General features: G+C 46.5%; 1 protein-coding gene and 1 pseudogene across 2 annotated transcripts in view; one reads left to right on the top strand and one right to left on the bottom strand.

Annotated features, from left to right (window-relative positions):
- Positions 1-19848, top strand: part of TTC29 (tetratricopeptide repeat domain 29) — a 1168725-nt gene that overhangs the window by 699827 nt on the left and 449050 nt on the right. The gene's annotated exons all lie outside the window — the stretch shown is intronic.
- Positions 12471-13825, bottom strand: LOC147728494 (cysteine-rich with EGF-like domain protein 2-A pseudogene; annotated as a pseudogene).

Raw genomic sequence — 19848 nt, 5'->3', positions numbered from 1 at the left:
TCACATGCCGACAGCCACAGACGGCATTTCGTTTTGCGATTCAGCTACCACATCCTGAACGCATATGAAGATAGGTATCAAAGTAAGGGCCCCACTAAACTAACAACGCTGTATAGGAAGATTGACGTTGGAGATGGGACTGAATGTGAGGCGACGGAGCTCTTCATGCAAATGCTTGAGGTCCTCCGCCACCTCACAGAACAAAAACCAGAAACCAAGGTTACATTCCCTGAAACGACCTCAGTAGAAGTAGCCAATACTATGATGCCCATCAGAGAGGCGGCCCCTTATTGGATCCCGCCACGTGGCCTGGGAACAAGCGATGATATTAATCATGCAGATGCAAAAGGGAGAGTTGTGTATAATTGGGTTTACCAACCATGGGACCGACAAGATATCCTAACCTTTAAACAAACTCTGCCCGATTTAAGAAAGAACCCGACAGCATTTTATACCGAATTAGGCACAGCCTTGGGTTCGACGATAATGACTTTAGCGGACATTGACTTGTTCTTCGGGTTATGCCTGCCAGCTGACGTGTGGAAGCAAATCCGGAAGGCTGACCACACGGATCTGTTTGGACATACCTGGGACCAACTCGGTAAACTAGATAGACAACGAGAGCCAGGAAGGAAACCAGTGAAGGACATACTGGAGCTCCCAGACAAACTAGTTCAGAAGTTAAAGACACTGATCCCAGAAAGAAAGGTAGACTGGTCGATAGTCACGGCCTGTCGACAGAAACCCCAGGAAGACGTGTCAGAATACTTCTCCCGATTCGAGACAGTGTTCTCCGACTACAGTGGCCAAGATATGACCACTGCAACCGGACAGCACCTGTTTGTACAAAATTATGTAAAGGGCCTAACACAAGAGGTCTCCCAAAAATTGCAGACAAGTGAGAGTAGTTGGGGGGCCTCCAAACCCGCAGCTATCCTTCAGATGGCTCAGTATTACGAGCACCAAAAGAATGAGAATGATAGGGCGTCCGAGAAAAAGAAGAAAGATTTAAAAGAAAGGGTAATGATAGCCCAGATACAAGGTATAGCGGTGGGACGGGAACGCAAAAGGGGGAACTACCAATCAACCCCCCCCAGAGATCTATCTCCTAAAGATCACACCCCAACACCCCACACTGGACGTAGAGACATTAGCAATGACCAATGCGCCTTCTGCAAAGGGTTCGGCCACTGGAAATCCGAGTGTCCGGTTCTGCTAGAGATGAATAGAAATAGGGACCCCAGGGATGTGGCGGGTGGACAAAGAAACAGAGGACAAGGACGAGGGCACACAAACGACACCAACAATGACAGATCAGGGAGATTGAACACATTTGACCGCCCCCGACAGAACCAATATCAACTATCTGATGGTGAGAATGCCCCTGATTTTGCATAGGACTGCCAGGGGCAAGGGAGGGATCCAGTCGAGCTCTGTGTTGACCAGCAAGGTCCTTATGTCACCGCTAAGGTCCTGGGTACAGAGTCTCCATTCTTGATAGACACTGGGGCGACACGTAGTGTGTTATCAAAACGACTGATTCCAAGGGCACCCTTGTCTGGCTCACACATTACATCGATAGGTTTCGATGGGACGCCCTCCACTAACCCCCTGTCCATACCTATTACCTTTGACCTAGAAAACAACACCACTGACGCGACATTTCTGCTCTCCTCCAACTCCCCTGACGCCATTATGGGCATTGACTTACTGAAACATTTTCGAGCTACCATTAGGTGTTCCCCAGATGGAATCCGAGTCATCCTGTACGACAACCCAGGCATGCCCAGACCCTGCCCCTTACGACACATGTGCCCCATAACTGACGCTGACCTGTCTTTGCTTGACACCCTGCCTCCGTACCTGTGGGCCAAAAATGACTCTGATGTGGGACGAATGATGATTGACCCTATTCATATAACTGTAAGACAGGACGCTATGCTCCCGAAACTCCCACAATATCGGATATCCCCCGAGGGCGAGAAGGCACTGGTAGCGATCATTCAGTCTCTGGTAGATGCAGGAGTGGTTGAAGAAGTGGTTAGCAACGTCTGCAACAGCCCAATCCTACCTATTGTTAAGAAACAAGGTGAAGGAGATGAGAAAGCGTACCGCTTCATCATCGACCTGCGAGAGATTAACAAAGTGGTTGTACCCCAATACCCCGTGGTCTCGGACATCACCACCATTCTGACCCTCATCCCGTCCACTGCCACCACCTTCACTGTCATCGACCTTAAAAATGCGTTTTTCTCTATCCCGATCCATCCAGACAGCCGTTATCTCTTCGGCTTCACTTTAAAATCCCGCTCGTACCGATTTTGTAGAGCTCCCCAGGGGTACACTGAAAGCCCGAGCATTTACAGCCAGGCCCTCAAAAGACAGCTGGATGCCTTCCAGCTACCAGATGGAGTGGTGTTGATCCAATATGTTGATGATATCCTTTTGGCGGCCGACACCACCCCACTTGCCACGACAGCCACTGTCCAACTCCTACACTTTCTTGCAGAAAATGGCCATAAGGTCTCCAAAAAGAAGTTGCAGTTCTGCCAGCCACAAGTGACTTACCTAGGCCATCTCCTGTCCAAAGAAGGAAGGAAACTTACACCCGACCGAATCCAAACCATCCTAGACACCCCCGTCCCAAAAACACAAAAGCAAGTCCGCTCTTTGGTTGGCCTAACCTCTTTTTGCAGACAGTGGTTACCTAATTTCAGCCTCATTGTAAAACCCCTACTGGCCCTCCTGGCCAAAGATGTCCCCTCCCCGCTCCCTTGGACCCCCGGGTGTCAAACGTCCTTTTGTGAATTACGAAATGCACTCTGTTCAGCACCCGTCCTAGGAACCCCGGATTACTCCAAACCCTTCTCCCTCTTCACCCACGAAAGGGAGGGGTGTGCATTGTCTGTCCTGACTCAATCAATTGGTCCTAAGCAGCGCCCTTGTGCCTACTTCTCCGCCACTCTTGATCCTGTAGCCAGAGCTTTGCCTGCCTGCCTTCGAGCAGTAGCTGCCGCTGCTGTCTCTATCCGTCAGAGTGAGGGAATCGTACTTTCAAACTCCCTCACCGTGTTAGTACCCCATGCAGTCGACACCCTTCTGAACCAAACCAAGACTCAACATTTGACTAGCGCACGACTGACAGGGTATGAACTGACGCTACTTGCACCCCACATCACACTAAAGAGATGCACGACTTTGAATCCTGCCACATTACTGCCCCTGCCTGAAAATGACCCCGACGTTCCTCCCATACACGACTGTGTGACCCTCACGGACGAACAAACCAGGAGTAGGGTTGACCTTCGAGACACCGCTTTCACTGACCCCAATGGAGAGCTATGGGTAGACGGCTCATGCATCAAACTCCCAGATGGCACCACTTCCGCTGCCTATGCAGTTACGACAGCCCGAACAGTAGTTGAGACAGCCTGCATCACACAACGATCTGCCCAGGCAGCAGAACTGATAGCCCTCACACGAGCATGCATCATAGCCACAGGGACCACCGCGAACGTATATACAGACAGCCAGTATGCCTTCGGGGTGGTCTACCATTTTGGACTCCTGTGGAGGGAGAGGGGATTCCTGACGTCCCACGGCACCCCTATCCTCCACGGAGATCTAGTCTCCGCCCTGATTGATGCAGTTCTCCTCCCCAAACGATTAGCGGTGATCAAATGTCGGGCACACAAGAGGGTGACAGACTTAGTCGGACAAGGGAATGCACTAGCCGACATCACTGCACGAACAACAGCTTAGAATAGGACGGTGACACGCATGTATGTGACCAGGTCACAAGCAGAGAAATGGACTGACGCAAGGGAAATGATCAGAGACATCCAGTCGACCAGCACCCCGCACGAACTAACTAAATGGGCCGGGGTGGGTTTGAAGGACGATGAGGGCTGCTGGCGAACAAAAGATGCAAACAAATGGTTGCTGCCTGACTCATACCTGATCCCCATACTGACGATGGCTCATTCCCCCGCACACATAGGATCTGCACCCATGATCGAACTCATTTCCAAAGTCTGGCACAACGACAAAATCCCCGACTCAGCCAGACGCCTAGTCCAACAGTGCCTTATCTGTCTGCAACACAACCCCGGGAAAGGAACTGTGGTGCCCCGGGGAGGGTTTGGGATCCCCAATCACCCCTTTGAGGTCCTTCAGATGGACTACATCCAACTAGAAAGATGCCAAAGCTTGAAGTATGTACTAGTCATCGTATGTGCCTTCAGCAAATGGGTAGAGGCCTATCCAACCCGTGACAACACTGCCATGACTACTGCCAAAGTACTGCTGAAGGAATTCTTCCCTCGCTATGGCCTTTGCCGAATTTTATGGAGCGACAATGGCCCCCACTTCATAGCTGAGGTTATCCAATTAATCTTAAAAGGGTTGGGGGTGAAGCAAAGGTTTCATGCGGTCTTCCACCCCCAATCCGCCGGCCTGGTGGAACGCCATAATGCCACACTGAAGCTGAAATTGTCAAAAACAGTGGCCACCACTGGACTTAAATGGCCGGATGCCCTCCCACTGGCATTGTTATCGATGCGCTCCACTCCCACCAAGCATCATTTGACCCTCTACGAGGTTGTATTCGGGCGACCGATGAACCTCTGGACTGCTCCCAAACCAACCTCCATCCATGACGTCCCGGACGTCCTACTGTCTGATTATTTGTGCAAATTAACTAAAACGTTGTCTGTCATTCATCAACAGGTGCAGCAGGCCATCCCTGATGTTTCCAGGGGCCCCGGCCACGACATCCAACCGGGAGATTTCGTGCTAATACGAAATTTCCAGCGGACCAAGAGTCTGGAACCCCGGTGGACGGGCCCCTGGCAAGTGCTGATCACCACACGAACGGCGCTTCGAGTGGAGGGGAAGAAGCACTGGCTGCACGCACATCATTGCCGGAAGGTCTCTGCGAACTTGGCCACGACAGAAAACGTCAACACCCAAGAAGAGCTCCTGAACAAGGACCGACCGACATTGAACTGTTATCCCGATACTGGGGCACTTGAACTTGCAAAATTCTCTGATCCCACTGTGCCATCCAGAGAAGGGTATTTCCTGCGTCGAAAGGAGGGAGCTTCGGCTAAGTAGACCTCGGACTAAGTTGAATCTCAGAACGGTGACCTAAGCACAACCAAGGGTTGCCGGGAGGGAAGCTAAACGAAGTCTGTGGTTCTGCCCGCTACCGAGCCCCTTGAAGGTGATGGAAGCGCCAGATAAGAAGATGATGGAAGCGCCAGATAAGAAGATGATGGAAGCAACAGGAAATACCCACTATAGAAACCCAAAGACTGACAATTTGCACAAATCAAAGACAATCGCCCTCTTTATTGTCTTCCTCTTCTGCCTCCTCCTCATGACCTCCTTCTGGATTCTGGAGGAAAGCACACCGGCTCATGAGGCATTGCTACCTACTGCACAACCAACACCCCTGAAAGAGCATCACCTAATCCCTCTGTCGCCTCAGCTGCGAGAAAGGCGCAGGGAATTCTGGAACAATTCCTTCGTGCAACTGTTGCACCAACACAACCTTGCTGCAAATGCCACGAACTGCTGGATCTGCGGGTTGCTCCCGCATGCCACTGGACACTCCATCCCCTTCATCCCTTCTCCTTTCTCAGTTCACGGCTCTTGCTTCGCCTGGTTGATCCTCATGCAAGAGAGCCACAAGGACAACGCCACCTCCAGCCAGACAGTGTCGCACTTCTACTCTGGTTTCTGGCTGAACAAAGCCGAAAAGACCTCTGCCGCCTTGTGTCCTGCGCTCACAGGCGCCACCTTCCTTAAAGACATTCCAGCCAAAGAACGTGTTGAAGTACAGGTACTCCACAATCCAGCTAGATCCACCTTCTCTCATCTGCAGAAACAAACCACCGCCACTCTGACTGTGGCTCTGTCTGTTATTAATGTCACAGGTCTTGTGTGTCTCGAAGGCCAGGGAACACAGCTGGTGGGTCGCAGTTCCTGCCGAATCACCAGAACACTGAACTCAGTTGATTCCCCTTCCTTTGTTGCTTCTCCAAATATGTACTTTGTGTGCGGCACCAAAGCTTACACCTGGCTCCCGAAAGGTTGGAAGGGTATCTGTTATATTGCCTTCGTTCTTCCACCCACATATATAGCCCCTGCCAACCATCACCGGCAGAGGCGTGCAGATGACATTGGACAAGCCGACTCCACCGGAGCACAGTTCCTAGATGCAGCTAAGGGACTTGTTCCTCTGTGGGGCCCCATGGCAAACAGCCGCGCTATCCGACACCTGACCCAGGCAGTAGAAACAACGATCAACATCACGGCTGGCATCCTCGCTAACAACACGGCGGAGCTTCAGGCGGTCCGTCTTGTGACCCTTCAAAACCGCCTTGTCCTAGACGTGGTCCTAGCCGACCGAGGAGGAGCATGCCGCATCATCGGATCCAGCTGCTGCACATACGTGCCAGATAACTCGCCTTCAGTCTACAAAGCCATTGAACACCTCCACAGACTTTCCTCGGAGGTTCACCAAGAGCAGGAAGGATGGTCGCTTGGGAGCTGGTTTTGGGACACTTTGAGGAACTGGGGTTGGAGGTTGTTTTCCTTCGTGCTGATACCTGTTGTGATATTATGTGGGTGTTGCTTGGGTATTCAATGTCTACCCTCCTTGTGCAGCTTCATTTCTAACTGTATGTGCCCAAAGACTTTGGACTTCCGAACTGAGCACATGAGTCCCCTCTACGAAGTAGAAATACGTGGCCTTATGGGGATAAATCCGAACTGACAAGTTGGCGAGACATGTTAAAAGGGAGGACTGTGGAATTTTAGTTTGCGAGCTAAACATCATCTGCGCCAGCTTGTCACCCACGTACGACGTACACGGCAGCCATTTTAGGTATCATGGTCTCCCTGTCCGCGATCAATCGCCAGCGCGCCCCTCTGACCCAGCAAGCAACCTCCGCGCACCCTGGCTCCCCCTCCCTCCCTCTCATGAGCATAACCCTTCTGCATGACCCTGTCCTTGGGAGTCACGCCAGCGCCTGACCAGCACCTCCTCTCCTCCCATGAATGCCCCTCTGTTGATAAACCTTCCCTCCGCGCTGGATTGTCCACGCGGCATGAATACCACTCCTTTGATGACCCCTTACCCCATGTCCAACTGTCCACACAGGTCCGAGGCCATTGCCTAAGCCGGGAGATACCATTTACTGCCCCTCATTGTATGGAATCGCCCCTCTTCAAAGGACACACTGTTGATCAGGGCCTCCCCACCCCCTGGGATATGATCAGGCGCACACATCCTAAGACTTGGCGAAACACTCAGCTGCGTGATGACCCCCTCCTCTTATCAGCAGGTTGAGGACCTCTATTGTGAAGGTATACGGGGGTGGGATTGACACGAGGATTATGGGGATGTCTTTTTCCTTACTTCACAATGTTATGATTGTAATAAAGAAAGGTCACATGCCATAAACCGGTGTATAAGAGGCCAGGCCTCAGAGAGGCTGTGAGAGCACCTCGAGACGATACCTTGTTGTCTGATCTGATGTGTTCTGCTCCGTCGGAATAAAACTTCTGTTTCCTGCCTTCTGGTCTCCGGCGCCTGCCTCATTGCTTGGTAATTTGAATGGTACAAAGGCGGTTAGCGCCGGGCAAATCTTGAAAAAGGTCACAGCCCTGCCTTTTTCCACAATAGGGCTCTAGTATTTAATAGGCAGGTCCCTAAGTCCCACGGATGGTAGCAGTTATTCACCATAGGCACCATTCAGGTTATGCCCCATGAGTAGCCAGAGTCTCTATAATTTATATCAGTCAAAAGTGTTTTAGCCCCAGAAGGGATATGTGGCAGAAATATTTCTCCCAGGGTCATCGGGCTGTGCAATCAGTCTGAACCACTTCTGCAGGGATTGTGTGACTGGAGTCTCTTGGAGGGCTTCACCTGTGATTGCGGAGAGCTGGAATGACTGCTGTTGGTGCTCTGTAGGGACAGTAGCTGGGCTTCCATAGTGCTTCCTCCAGTGTAAATGTCTCTGATCCTTCACTCTTTGACGGCTCTGCTTCTGATCCTTAGTCAGGGTTTGGCTCGCTTGGGTCACCACAAGGGCCTCTCCTCTCAACAAAAGCTTGACCCAGACAATAGTACTTGTCCTCTCTAGACACCCCACATGACATAGTGGGTCACTGACCTTCCTCAATCCATGGGCAATGGCCCAATTGGCATGGCAGTAATTTTCATGGCGGTTCCCTCTAGCATACAGGGTCATGACTTCACTCCGCCACTAGCAATTGCCCAATTGGAATGGTGGTAATCTTCACAAAGGCTCCCTCTGGCATACGGGGTCACTGACTCAACTTCCCCACACTACAGCCCAATTGACTTTGCCGTGATGCCAACCACAGCTATTTCACGCTGGCCTGCTCGGTCATACAGAGTTGCCAACTTGAACATGCAAAAGGGCAACAACCTGATTGCTAAAGCAGCTGTCTCCTCACACATCACTACTGCTCACCAGGATACCCCATTGGAACTCACTCACCCAAGCACACTCCTCTTCCTCACAGGGCACACTGTTCAAGCAGGCAGGCACAGGTGCTCCAGGCTCCAGGGGCTGGTGGCCTTGGATTACCTTGGGTAATGTCCCCTCACCCAGCTGGGAGACCAGCATGTCATGCCCCCCATCACTTACATAGGCAGACGTTTGTAGAGCTTTTCCTCCTCAAACAGCCTGACAGCCAAACAGCCTGACAGGTTGCTTGACATTTGAATTCATGGAGACCTCAAGCTTAAATTTATGGTCTGAGTCTTTGAAGTTTTTGTTGGTAGTCTGTTTCCTTTTTAAGTGCTCACTCCTCAGCCCTGCCTGCCCTTTCCCCAGAAAGTAGTCTGTCCCTGCAGGAGTGACTCCAGATCTGATAACCCCACAACTCAGGTCATGGCAGTGACTAGAGATTGACTGCTGGATGTCAGCCACAGTGATATGTGCATGAATATTATAGTATCCAATATCAAAATAATTCTACAAAGAGCTGCAGTTTAACTAGTCGTTACTAGATGTCCCTCACAAGTCAAATGCAAATGCTTGATGAAAGCGTTTTAATGCTTTTGCATTTGACTCGTGAGGGACATCTAGTAACGACTAGGTGAACTGCAGCTTTTTGTAGAATTATTTTGATATTGGATACTATAATATTCACTGCCCACTGCTAATCTCGTCCCATAATGCTTTGCAGGACTTTTGATTGGGATTGTTTTTTTGCCAATAACTGTGTTTGGGGTGGTCCTAAGAGGATGGGACCACCACCAAAGTTCAACAAGATGTGCTTTTTGTTTATGATCTTTGTGTTCAAGGCATGTGCTTGGTCCTCCCCCTAGGTTAGGGGGGACCCAAAATCATCACCTCTCTCATTGCCTAATGTTTTCATTGAAAAAGTTCACTTTTGTGAATTGGTTATATGCTTTTTAGCATGTAAAATTGCTTTATCAAAGTATCTGAGGATGGTGTTGATTTAGCTGCTACACTACGTGATTTGCAAACAAAACAGGTGATGGACCGAATGTGGATCAATGTCCCACATTCACCCCAGTCCGAAGATCTGGGCCCAAATCCATCGTTTTTTTGCACTCCACACCTCCCTGGGTTAGACAATGGCGATATGCAAATCAGCTCTGACCCTGTGCCCCATGGGAACAGTCCAGTCCGAACTACAAAAGCCATGTCCTTCCCAGAACGGAATCAAGCATCCGAGGACCGGACCGGTTTCGAGGTAACACCTCTCATCAGCCCGGCTAGCTTGACTCCAGTGGTGTGGAGTGCCTGGGACCCACGTCTGAGCATCCCCAGCGCACCCAGGGCGGAATTTGCAAACAAAACAGGTGATGGACCGAATGTGGATCAATATCACACATTCACCCCAGTCCGAAGATCTGGGCCCAAATCCATCGTTTTTTTGCACTCCACACCACCCTGGATTAGACAATGGCGATATGCAAATCAGCTCTGATCCTGTACCCCATGGGAACAGTCCAGTCTGATGAGAGGTGTTACCTCGAAACCGGTCCGGTCCTTGGATGCTTGATTCCGTTCTGGGAAGGACATGGCTTTTGTAGTTCGGACTGGACGCCCCAGTGGGCGTTGAGGTCACGCTCGATAGGCGTATGCCAAATTGCATTCTGGTTAACACAGTCCAGCTGAACAAAAATCCATGTAGGTGCTGCTGTCTGCCATCCGTATAATTAATGTTCACCCCAGTGGGTTGGTTGAAGTTAAAAACTGGCTCCTCTACCAGTACCGACGTCACTCACAGTTGGGTACCACCCGGTCCTGCCGGGTTACCGTGTCAGATAGCCCAGGATCCGCTGTATCTGGGGCGGGAACTTATCAAATAAATGAGGCTTGTATCCCACCACCTGCTGCTGTGCGTCATTTGTTGCCAGTGATCAAGGACGTTTACCGTCCGAAACATGTTTGGCGTGTGTCTGGAGGGAGAGGCTGGCTCATCTTCTGCACTCACGAAGGAGGTGAACTTCCCGGGGTGTGCTTTTCCACAGAGGGCAACCTGTTCGTGTATATATATATATATATATATATATATATATATATATATATATATTTATTTATTTATTTATAATTACATTTATTGAGCGCGCAGCTACCCGGAGGTTTCCCGGCGCTAGGGCAAACTGAACGGTGAGAGGGAGGGAGGAGCATAAGATCAAAATATTAGTTGTTAAAGAGCCAAGTTTTTATTCCCTTACGGAATTTCAGAAAGCACAATTCAGTGCGCAGAGATTGAGGAAGAGAATTCCATAAGGATGGGGCCAGCAGGGAAAACGAACGTCCTCCCATCTTGGCTCTGTTGGTGCGCGGAATCTTAAATTTATTCTGCGTCGAGGACCTGAGTGATCGGGGGGGGATATATTGCTGCACCAGAGCAGAGAGATATCGAGGGGCTCTACCAGTCATGATTTTGTGCATGTAGCAGAGTGCTTTGAAGTTGACTCTGCTTTCAATCCGCAGCCAGTGCAGATTCCGCATATGGTGAGCGACCGAGGATCTGGCAGGAAGGTGACAGATCAGGCGGACAGCCATATTCTGTACCACCTGGTACTTCTTAATTACCTCTTTAGCGGCACCTAGGAACAGGATGTTTCCATAGTCCAGGCGTGAGATGACAAGAGCCTGGACTACAGTCCTCAAGGTGTCCGCAGGCAGCATCCAGGTGATCTTTCTCAGCCACCTGATGATGGTGGTACAGATGGCTGAGACTTTCACAGCGTGTTGTTTGAAAGTAAGTTGGTTGTCGAAGATCACACCAAGATTGCGGGCAGACACAGATGGAATGGGTAGGGGACCCATCTCCGGAGGCCAATGGTGTGGGCCCCAGAGAGAGGTGTCTGGGCCAAACAGGAGCAGCTCTGTTTTGTCCCCGTTAAGTTTTAGTTTGTGCTTCAGCATCCAGTCCGAAATATGTTTCAATCCAACTTGGAGAGAGGAAGAGGGGAGGTTTTTATTGGTGGAAAGAGAGTAGATGACTTGAGTGTCATCAGCGTAGGAATAAATTGTGAGGCCAGCCTGTTCCGCCAGGAAAGCAAGAGGCCTCACATACAGGTTAAAGAAAAGGGGGCTAAGGATAGACCCTTGGGGAACACCGTGAGAGGAAGGGAGAATAGATGAAACAGATGTGGAAGAAAAGACTTGAAACGTGCGATCAGAAAGAAAATTAGCGATCCAGGCCAGGGCGGTACCACCGACACCGAATGCCTCCAGGGTGGACAATAAGATGGAATGGGAGACGGTGTCAAAAGCGGCACTCAAGTCAAGCAGGATGAGTGCCACCGTCTCACCATTATCCACTTGGCGTCTGATGGTTTCTGACACGCCAAGGAGAGTTGTTTCCGTGGTGAAACCAGCCCTGAACCCGGACTGAGAACCATGAAGAAAATTGGTGGATTCAACAAAGGAGTTAAGCAAAGAATTAACATGTTTCTCCAGAATCTTGGAAAAGCAAGAGAGCAAAGAAATAGGGCGGAAATTGGAAGGGTTATTGGGGTCTGCGTTGGCCTTTTTTAGTAATGGTACCACCATTGCGTGCTTCCATTCATTTGGGACAATCGCTTCTGTTAGGGAAGCGTTCAGGACATCCAAAATAATGTGGAGTAGGGCTATATATATATATATATATATATATATATATATATATATATATATATATAATGAAATAATAAATAATATATATGTTAAATATAAAATTAATATAAAAAAAATAAGTAGATTTAATATAAATGAAAACAAATATAATCAAAGTTAATTTAAAAAAGTTAAACATACATACATAATAATTAATATGTATTTACTATAAAACAATTAATAAACCATCAATTTTAATTTATTTTAAAATTATAAAAAAAATTAAAATATGTTAAGAAAAAAGTTTACTTCAGCTTGATAAAATGTAGCAGTCTTGTATATTCACTCCATCATAATCCAGTTTATTACAAACAATTGTATCAAAATATATGCATCTAATTTATGTGAACAAAGAAGGAATGCAACTGCAAGTATCACGTCAATTTCAATTGACGACAGCGTTGATAATCACATCTGGCCAATTTAACACAAACTCCACAGTTTACTGTTTCAAGTCCAAGAGAGGTTTTTTTGTCCAAATAACTTATTACAGTATTCAAGTGAATGTTCTTAATAAATAATGAATATAGGTCAAAGGTCCTCGTGTTGGTTCTTGGAGTCTTCAGGGTCTGTATGTAGTTCCCCAGGCTGAGCTTCCACAACTTCAGCTTCGTTCTGTGTACATTCTCCATCTTTATCCTCAAAGCCTTCAGAACAGGTGCATTTATAACTTCCTGGAGTGTTGATACAGGCTTCGTTTTCTCTGAAACATAGTTTCTCTCCAGTTCCACATTCATTTATATCTGTGCATGTATCTTCTTCTAGTGCATATCCAGAAGTACAGTTTTTGCATTCATCAGGTCCCCCACCAGTACAGCCTGTGCAGCTTTGATCGCATGCTTTGCAACTATAAGAGCCCTCGTTGTTTAGGCAGTACTCGTTATCTTTGCAAGGCGGATCTTCCACAGCACATTCTTTCACATCTACACATGCTTCCTCATTACTCTTTGTCCATCCCTCTTTACAAATCTGGCAGTCATTGTTTGTTGCTCCTGTGCATGTTTTGCAAGCCTGATGGCAAGCTGTACAAAAGGCATGGGTGTCTTTCTTTTCCGTGCTGTAGTATCCATCTGCACATTCTAAACAAAACGGTCCAGTGTATTCCACTTTACAACTGCAGGATCCATCACCACTTCTTGTGCCATCTCCTTTACAGAACCCGTTGCCATGGCAGGGTCTTTCTGATCCACCGAGACAGGCGAGGCAGTCTGGTCCATAAGTTCCAGAAGGACCGCAAACTTCAATTGTATCAATACAAAACCACTTCAATAAATCAGAATGTTTTTTCTTCATCTTAAACCACCATTTCTCTATTTGCTCTTCATGCTCCTCTACCATGTGGTTGCATTCAAAGTCACTGCTGTTGCACAGTTTTTCTATAATCTCAACAAGGCGAATTTCACTGATTTCATACGTTGACAAGGTCTTTTCTTCCCATGCCGTGTTACCACCACCAAAATTCTTTTTTGCATTATCTTCCAATCCCTTGTGAAAGCTCTCCACCAGTTTCTTGCAGGTCTCGCAAGGCTCCTTTGGGCTATACGCGTGTCTGTAGGATGCACATACGCATAGTAAAAATCCCAGGTAGAGAAGAGCCTTCCTCATGGTGCGGGGCTCAGCTGTTTGAATGCTGCCTCCACCACCCAATAAATATATCTATATAGATATGTTTGTGTGTGTGTGTACCAATAACATACCATCTAATTAAAAAACATTCTATTATAAATTAAAACATTAACCCTTTCCATGCTCATGACGAGCTCAGCTCGTCATGATGCACGGTTGAGCTGTGCTGATGACGAGCTGAGCTCGTCATGAATAGTGAGAATGATGAAAAGTCAGCATAGGAGGGGAAAACACCTAGCAGCCAAGGTGTTAAACTATTTAAAAATCTTCAAACTTAAATTTCCCACTCCAGTGAGTGCAACCATAGGGAATGTGTTGGATAGCCGAGGGGTAGAAATTACTACTCTGACTCCAGTGAGTGTAACAGTAGGGAAAGTGTTGGATAGGGGAGGGGTAAGAATTACTATTCCAACTCCAGTGAGTGCAAAAGTAGGGAAAGTGTTGGAAAGGCAAAGGGGTAGAATTTACTAGTCCAACTCCAGTGAGTGCAACAGTAGGGAAAGTGTTGGATAGAGGAGCGGTAGAAATTACTATTCCCACTCCAGTGAGTGTAACTGTAGGGAAAGTGTTGGCTAGTGGAGGGGTACAAATTACTATTCCAACTTCAATAAAGCACAAAAATACAGCTGGCAAAAACAAGAGAACACATCATCACCACAAGACAATGTCACACAATAGTTATTTTTAAAAAACGTTAACCTTTAAAATGAGCAGAACATCAACATTTTCTCACACCAAATAATAGCTTAAATTGTACATGATATTCTACACTTATTACAGCAAAGTGTGTCCCAGGCTGATGCTCAAATATTTTTTGTCACATTACCACCTTTAGAATCCTGTTTTCATAACATTGTGGTGAAAAGTGTTTAGAGCAAGCACTCTCTTGATTTTTACTACTAAGGACATAAAATCGCATAATGCAAAAATATTTTGTGATGCAGCCCTATCAATTAATTTAGTCCTCACTGCTCTCCTTAGGAGTAGGACTAACGGTAGCGCTTGCAGTGCTCAACCAAGAATTTTCCAAGTGAAGGCTTTCCTTCCCTCCCAGCATGTATGCTGGTATGCTTAAAACAAATAAGGGCTGTTGTGATTTCGAAAGTGTCTGCGGTATTAAGAGACACAACCACTCATCTCCCCGCCACGCGCCTTCGCTCTTGCTGGCTCCATTGCTTTCCTTAAATGCTTCCGCCCAGCCCGACTGTGCCTGCGCTACAGCAGCACTTGTCAGAAAGCATTAGCTCGTGATCTCCTGGACTAATGTTGCGGTTGATCGTCTGAATCGTGTTCAGGAGCTGTAAATGAGGCAGAAGCATCCGTGCTGCGCAGTGACTGTGAAATGGCTCAGCTGAGGTTGAATGCCAGCAATCAAAGGCATGTATTGCCAATAAATGCAGACAGTGATTTCAAGTGCATGGTTTCAAGGAAAATTGTGCCTCGGTGCTTGAGAAAGAAAGTTATTGCAGTAGTGATGTGTGTGGGAAACATCTATACGTTTTCAATCGAACAAGAGACTTCAATTCGACCGAATGTCCACTTAAGTAAATAAGTATGCAGTTAATCGTTCAGCAAAAACATTTTTATATTTTTGAATGCTTTGATTGACATCAACCAGTATTTACTTGTTTGTGTCATAACATTCATGTCACATACCCGCCCATCTTAATTCTGTTTTCAGTGGGAGTGAACATAGAATGCTCTTCATTCTGCTATAGTTTTGGTGTCTTCACCATTACTTGAAAAGGGGAATACCATAAAAGATTAATTGCATGAAATGCATCCTAAGCCATTAAATGATGTCCTCCACTCTAGCCAGAGCCCTTCCTCATACACCAGCTTCTCTCAGTGAGATGTTCAGTTCTTTTGCAGTTCTATCCGCAGGAAATGCTAAATTTGTACATACCTAAGTGCAGGCTGCCAGAACTTTTCATATAAAGCCACCACCCACTTCCACCAGAAGAGTTGGCCACTTTCACCAGTGGTGCCTGAGCTGTATCACTGTCTGTGTGGACAGTACCCAAAACAGTTGGTGCTCTCTCTACTCTTCCTGCAAATTGTCCGTTTCAGGAGATCCAGGGTGGGTCCGAGGTGTGCGTAAAGTGCATTTATTTTTTAGGTTGCAGTTGTAAATGATGTTCTTCATTATCACATAACAGATGAAACTTTAAATTTCTGATATTCCAGAATAAAAAAGGGTGCAGATTCCCCACCATATAATAATTTTGAGGAGATGGTATCAAGACTGTACATTTTACATCACAAATAGCCAAAAATAAATTCTGAACTCCATAGATGTTATAAACTGTTCAGAAAAAGCTGTTTCGAGAAGGCTTCCCATTTACAATAGCATCTATCTACAATTCAATATACCTTTCTTTTTCATACAGCCTCTTCTAAGTGTATTCTCGCACAGTAGGTTATTAGTGAGAATGCTCTTGGAAGAAGAAGCGTTGAGAAAAAGGATGCTCAGAAACTGCAATCTCAGTCAGTCCATTAGTTTAAAACAGATTATACTGGCTCGCGCCTCATTGTTTGCTGCCGTTAGAGAGACTCGACATGTTCACAATACAGCTGTAGGCTAGGGTTTCCTAAAGAGATAGTGCTAATTACTCCGATATCTGCTTTGATGGATATATATTGGGAAATACAATAATTTTGCCTGCACAAATCAGCCTGTCAGGTTTTCATCCTGGAGAAATAAACTCGGTATCCTCAAACTATAGCTAATTAGTTTTTTTTAACACAATTTTATTAAGTAGATAATAGAACTAAACGAAAAAGTACAGAGATCAAATGACGGTGCAGTTATTCATGAGCAGTAACCGATACTTACTGAGGCAAGTATAATGGAATACAACAATAACGAAGTGAAAACAAAAAAAAAAGAGTCCCCAGATCAGTAATATCCAGCTCAATAGAACTACCTCTAGTTCAAGACTGAACGCTGAAATTGCATTGATGGTACACTCGATCCATTAAACTTCCAGGAAACATGTCTGCTGGGCACACATTACTCTTTGGAGCTACAACAAACAGCTATTATAACAGTATCGCACTAGTGGGTTGCATGGGGACTAGATGTTAACAACAGAAGTACATGTAATCGTAGAGTGGAGAAGGTGAGTTAGGATGCAGTACCATACTGTGGTCACATCTCTAGCAGGGGGGCAAGCACACATTTCAGTCCTCGTGATCAGCAGGAATATACAGATTGCCATTACTGTCAATTGTTGACATTGTCATCTCAATAACACCCAAGGCTTGCGCCACCTCCAGCTGTTCGATCCCCCGCTTGACCTCTTTCTGCAGCACATCCTCCTCACACTCAGCCCACTGGAGACCTTACTATACCATTTCGAGATGTTAGGACCAGCTGCACTCTTCTAGCTCATTCATATTTGTCGTTTGGCCAACACGAGCACCAGATCTATAAATCTTCTGGACACAGTATTGGCTATAGTTCATTGAAATAAACTCCATAGGCAGACCGCAGGAGTATATGGGACAGACCTATCTGTGACTTTGTTAACAAACTAAAATACCGTGTTCCAGTAGTTAGCCCACTTTGAACAACTCCACACCACGAGTAGGAATTATACCCCCACCTCCTTACATCCGGAGTGCACTTTAGGGAACATGCTATTGAATCTTCTGGAGATAATATATTCTCAATGCAGGATGCAGGTGAGAATATTGAAGCAATTTGCACCCAGAGTTCTGTGAAACATTGAGAGTGTACTGTAGAATTTTCAACCAGTCTCACTCACTTAGGGGAGAGACTAAGTCACTCTGTCACTACGATACCCGATATTCCGTCCTCCCAAATACGAATCCTATAGGATTTTATGGGATTTATATTTATGTGAGTGAGTTATCCGTCATCGTTATAGCAGAGTAACCTGTCTGCTGAAATCTAAATAGGCCAATAGTCATCTATCCACTTGTTATATAGTGTTGTTAGTTCAACCTTGGATTGCTGAATTAGTGATCTAAATTGCCTTGCGTCTACCGTGCAGATTGTATAAGTTACGTATTCAAGCATGAGTCGCTGATTTCACCGAGTGCATGCACCACTAATCACGGAGTGTATCCCTTATTATCCCATGCGTCAGAAAATGGCTATCTGGCAAGTCATACTCTCCACTCAGGTCTGCAAAGCCAACAATAACTCCTCCAACATAAAGATTGTACAGATGGATGAGGCTTTTCTCCCGCCACATTTTCAGATCGCACCAATCCCCACGATGTGGCAGGGCAGTAAGGGGCAGCATGGGAATGTAATGTGCATATGGAAGTTTAGTATACTTTCTCTGTAATGCTCTTGTCCACACATATCGTAGGGATGTAGAAGGACATCTTTGTTGCCCATTCATGGCTTTGCAGTAGCATTAATCAGCAACCACATGACGGTATCATGGGGGGTGGTTGTGAGCCCCCTTTCTACAGGGTTTAAGTATTACAAAATTCATTACGGCACTCACTATAATTGGGCTGCCAGGAAGAAGAGCTCCAGATCCGAGACAGCTAATCCTCCCTCATCAACAAGAATGTGAAGTTTAGCCAGTGATACCCTGGGTTTGTTCTTTCCCCAGATCAATTCTGTGAGCATGATGTCTAGCTCCTGAAAGATCCTCTTGGGAATTCATTAAGACCGGGCAACAAAGTAAAACAAGAGTCTAGGAAGAAGAAACATTTTCGAGAACTCCATGTATACCATACATCCGAGAGGAGAAACCTTAACTAGAACTTGATTGACTGCCTAAGAGAGGTGTTAGTCGCCCCTATATTAGCCTCCAACAACAACAACTCTTCGATCCTAAATATACAGACACAGGTGTGTTATAGAGACTGGTTGCCACTGTAGTCTATTCCCCAGTTCTAGCGGTCTCTCATAAGTTATCTGTCATTGCACTATATACCCACTGGACTTGTCCCATTTCACCTGTATCCCCAATACCACTCCAAAAGCATCAAGGGCCAACTTTTCCCATGTTAGACCTGGCATTCTTTTGCATGGATTTCCCCTAACATTTTGCCTTCAAACCTCCAGTTTTTTTCTGGTTTCGTATTTTCTGGCTTTAGGGCTCTGTGCACTTTACCATTGCAAACCAGTGTTAAACTACTTGGGATCTCACCTTAAAACATGGTAGGATTGACTTATACCCAATTGCTGTGTTGAATTTACTTATAAGTCCCTACTAATGTGGCCCTCCCTGGGCCCAGGGCCTGTAAATTATATGCTATCAGCGGACCTGCAGCACTAATTGTTCCACCTGCTTAAGTAGCACTTTAAACATGTCTCAGGCATGCCATTGCAGCCTGTGTGTGTACAGTTGTAAACTTCCATTTCGGTCTGGCAAAATAAACCTTTTTACAGGCCCAAACCTTCATTTTTAATACATATAGGTCACCCCTAGGGTATGCCCTGGGCAGCAGAAGGGGCAGGGTGCAATGTATTTAAAAAGTAGGTTATGAACTTTTAAGCTTCACATGTCCTGGTAGTGAAAACTCTTAAATTCGTTTTTCAATATTGGAAGACCTACCTCTCCCATAGGAAAACATTAGAGTTACCTTATTACATTTTACAAGTTTAATTTCCAAATAGGAACAGGTAACCCCTTCAAGCTTGGTGTCTCTGGAATTGCAAACAAAAATTCAAACTTATGGTGAAGTCAGATTTTAAATTACAGTTTTGAAAATGACACTTGTCATTGTTTTTCCTTAGCCATTTGGTACCTGCAGCATGTCTCTGGGTCACATGACTGGGTGTGAGAGACAGTTGGGCTTTGTGTATGCCTCCTAGACAGCCACACAATAGGGTGCTTAGGTATGACTGGATGGTTCATCACTGGCAGGAAGGGAGGGAGGAGCTGGGCCCAGCCTCACTTACACCTGAATAGTCTGTGCCCTGTCTCCACACAAGGGCTGCATACTCCATTTAGTTAGTCTGGAGCCAGGAAGGAAGGTCACCTAGGCCATTCAAAGCATACCTCTAGAAGCTTCTTACCAATTCAGACATACAACTCTGTATAAA

Source organism: Lissotriton vulgaris, chromosome 3_1, assembly GCF_964263255.1.
Source record: "Lissotriton vulgaris chromosome 3_1, aLisVul1.2, whole genome shotgun sequence".
NCBI lineage: Eukaryota > Metazoa > Chordata > Amphibia > Caudata > Salamandridae > Lissotriton > Lissotriton vulgaris.
The sequence above is the reverse complement of the archived record's forward strand: the minus strand, read 5'-3'. Positions and strand labels throughout refer to the sequence as shown.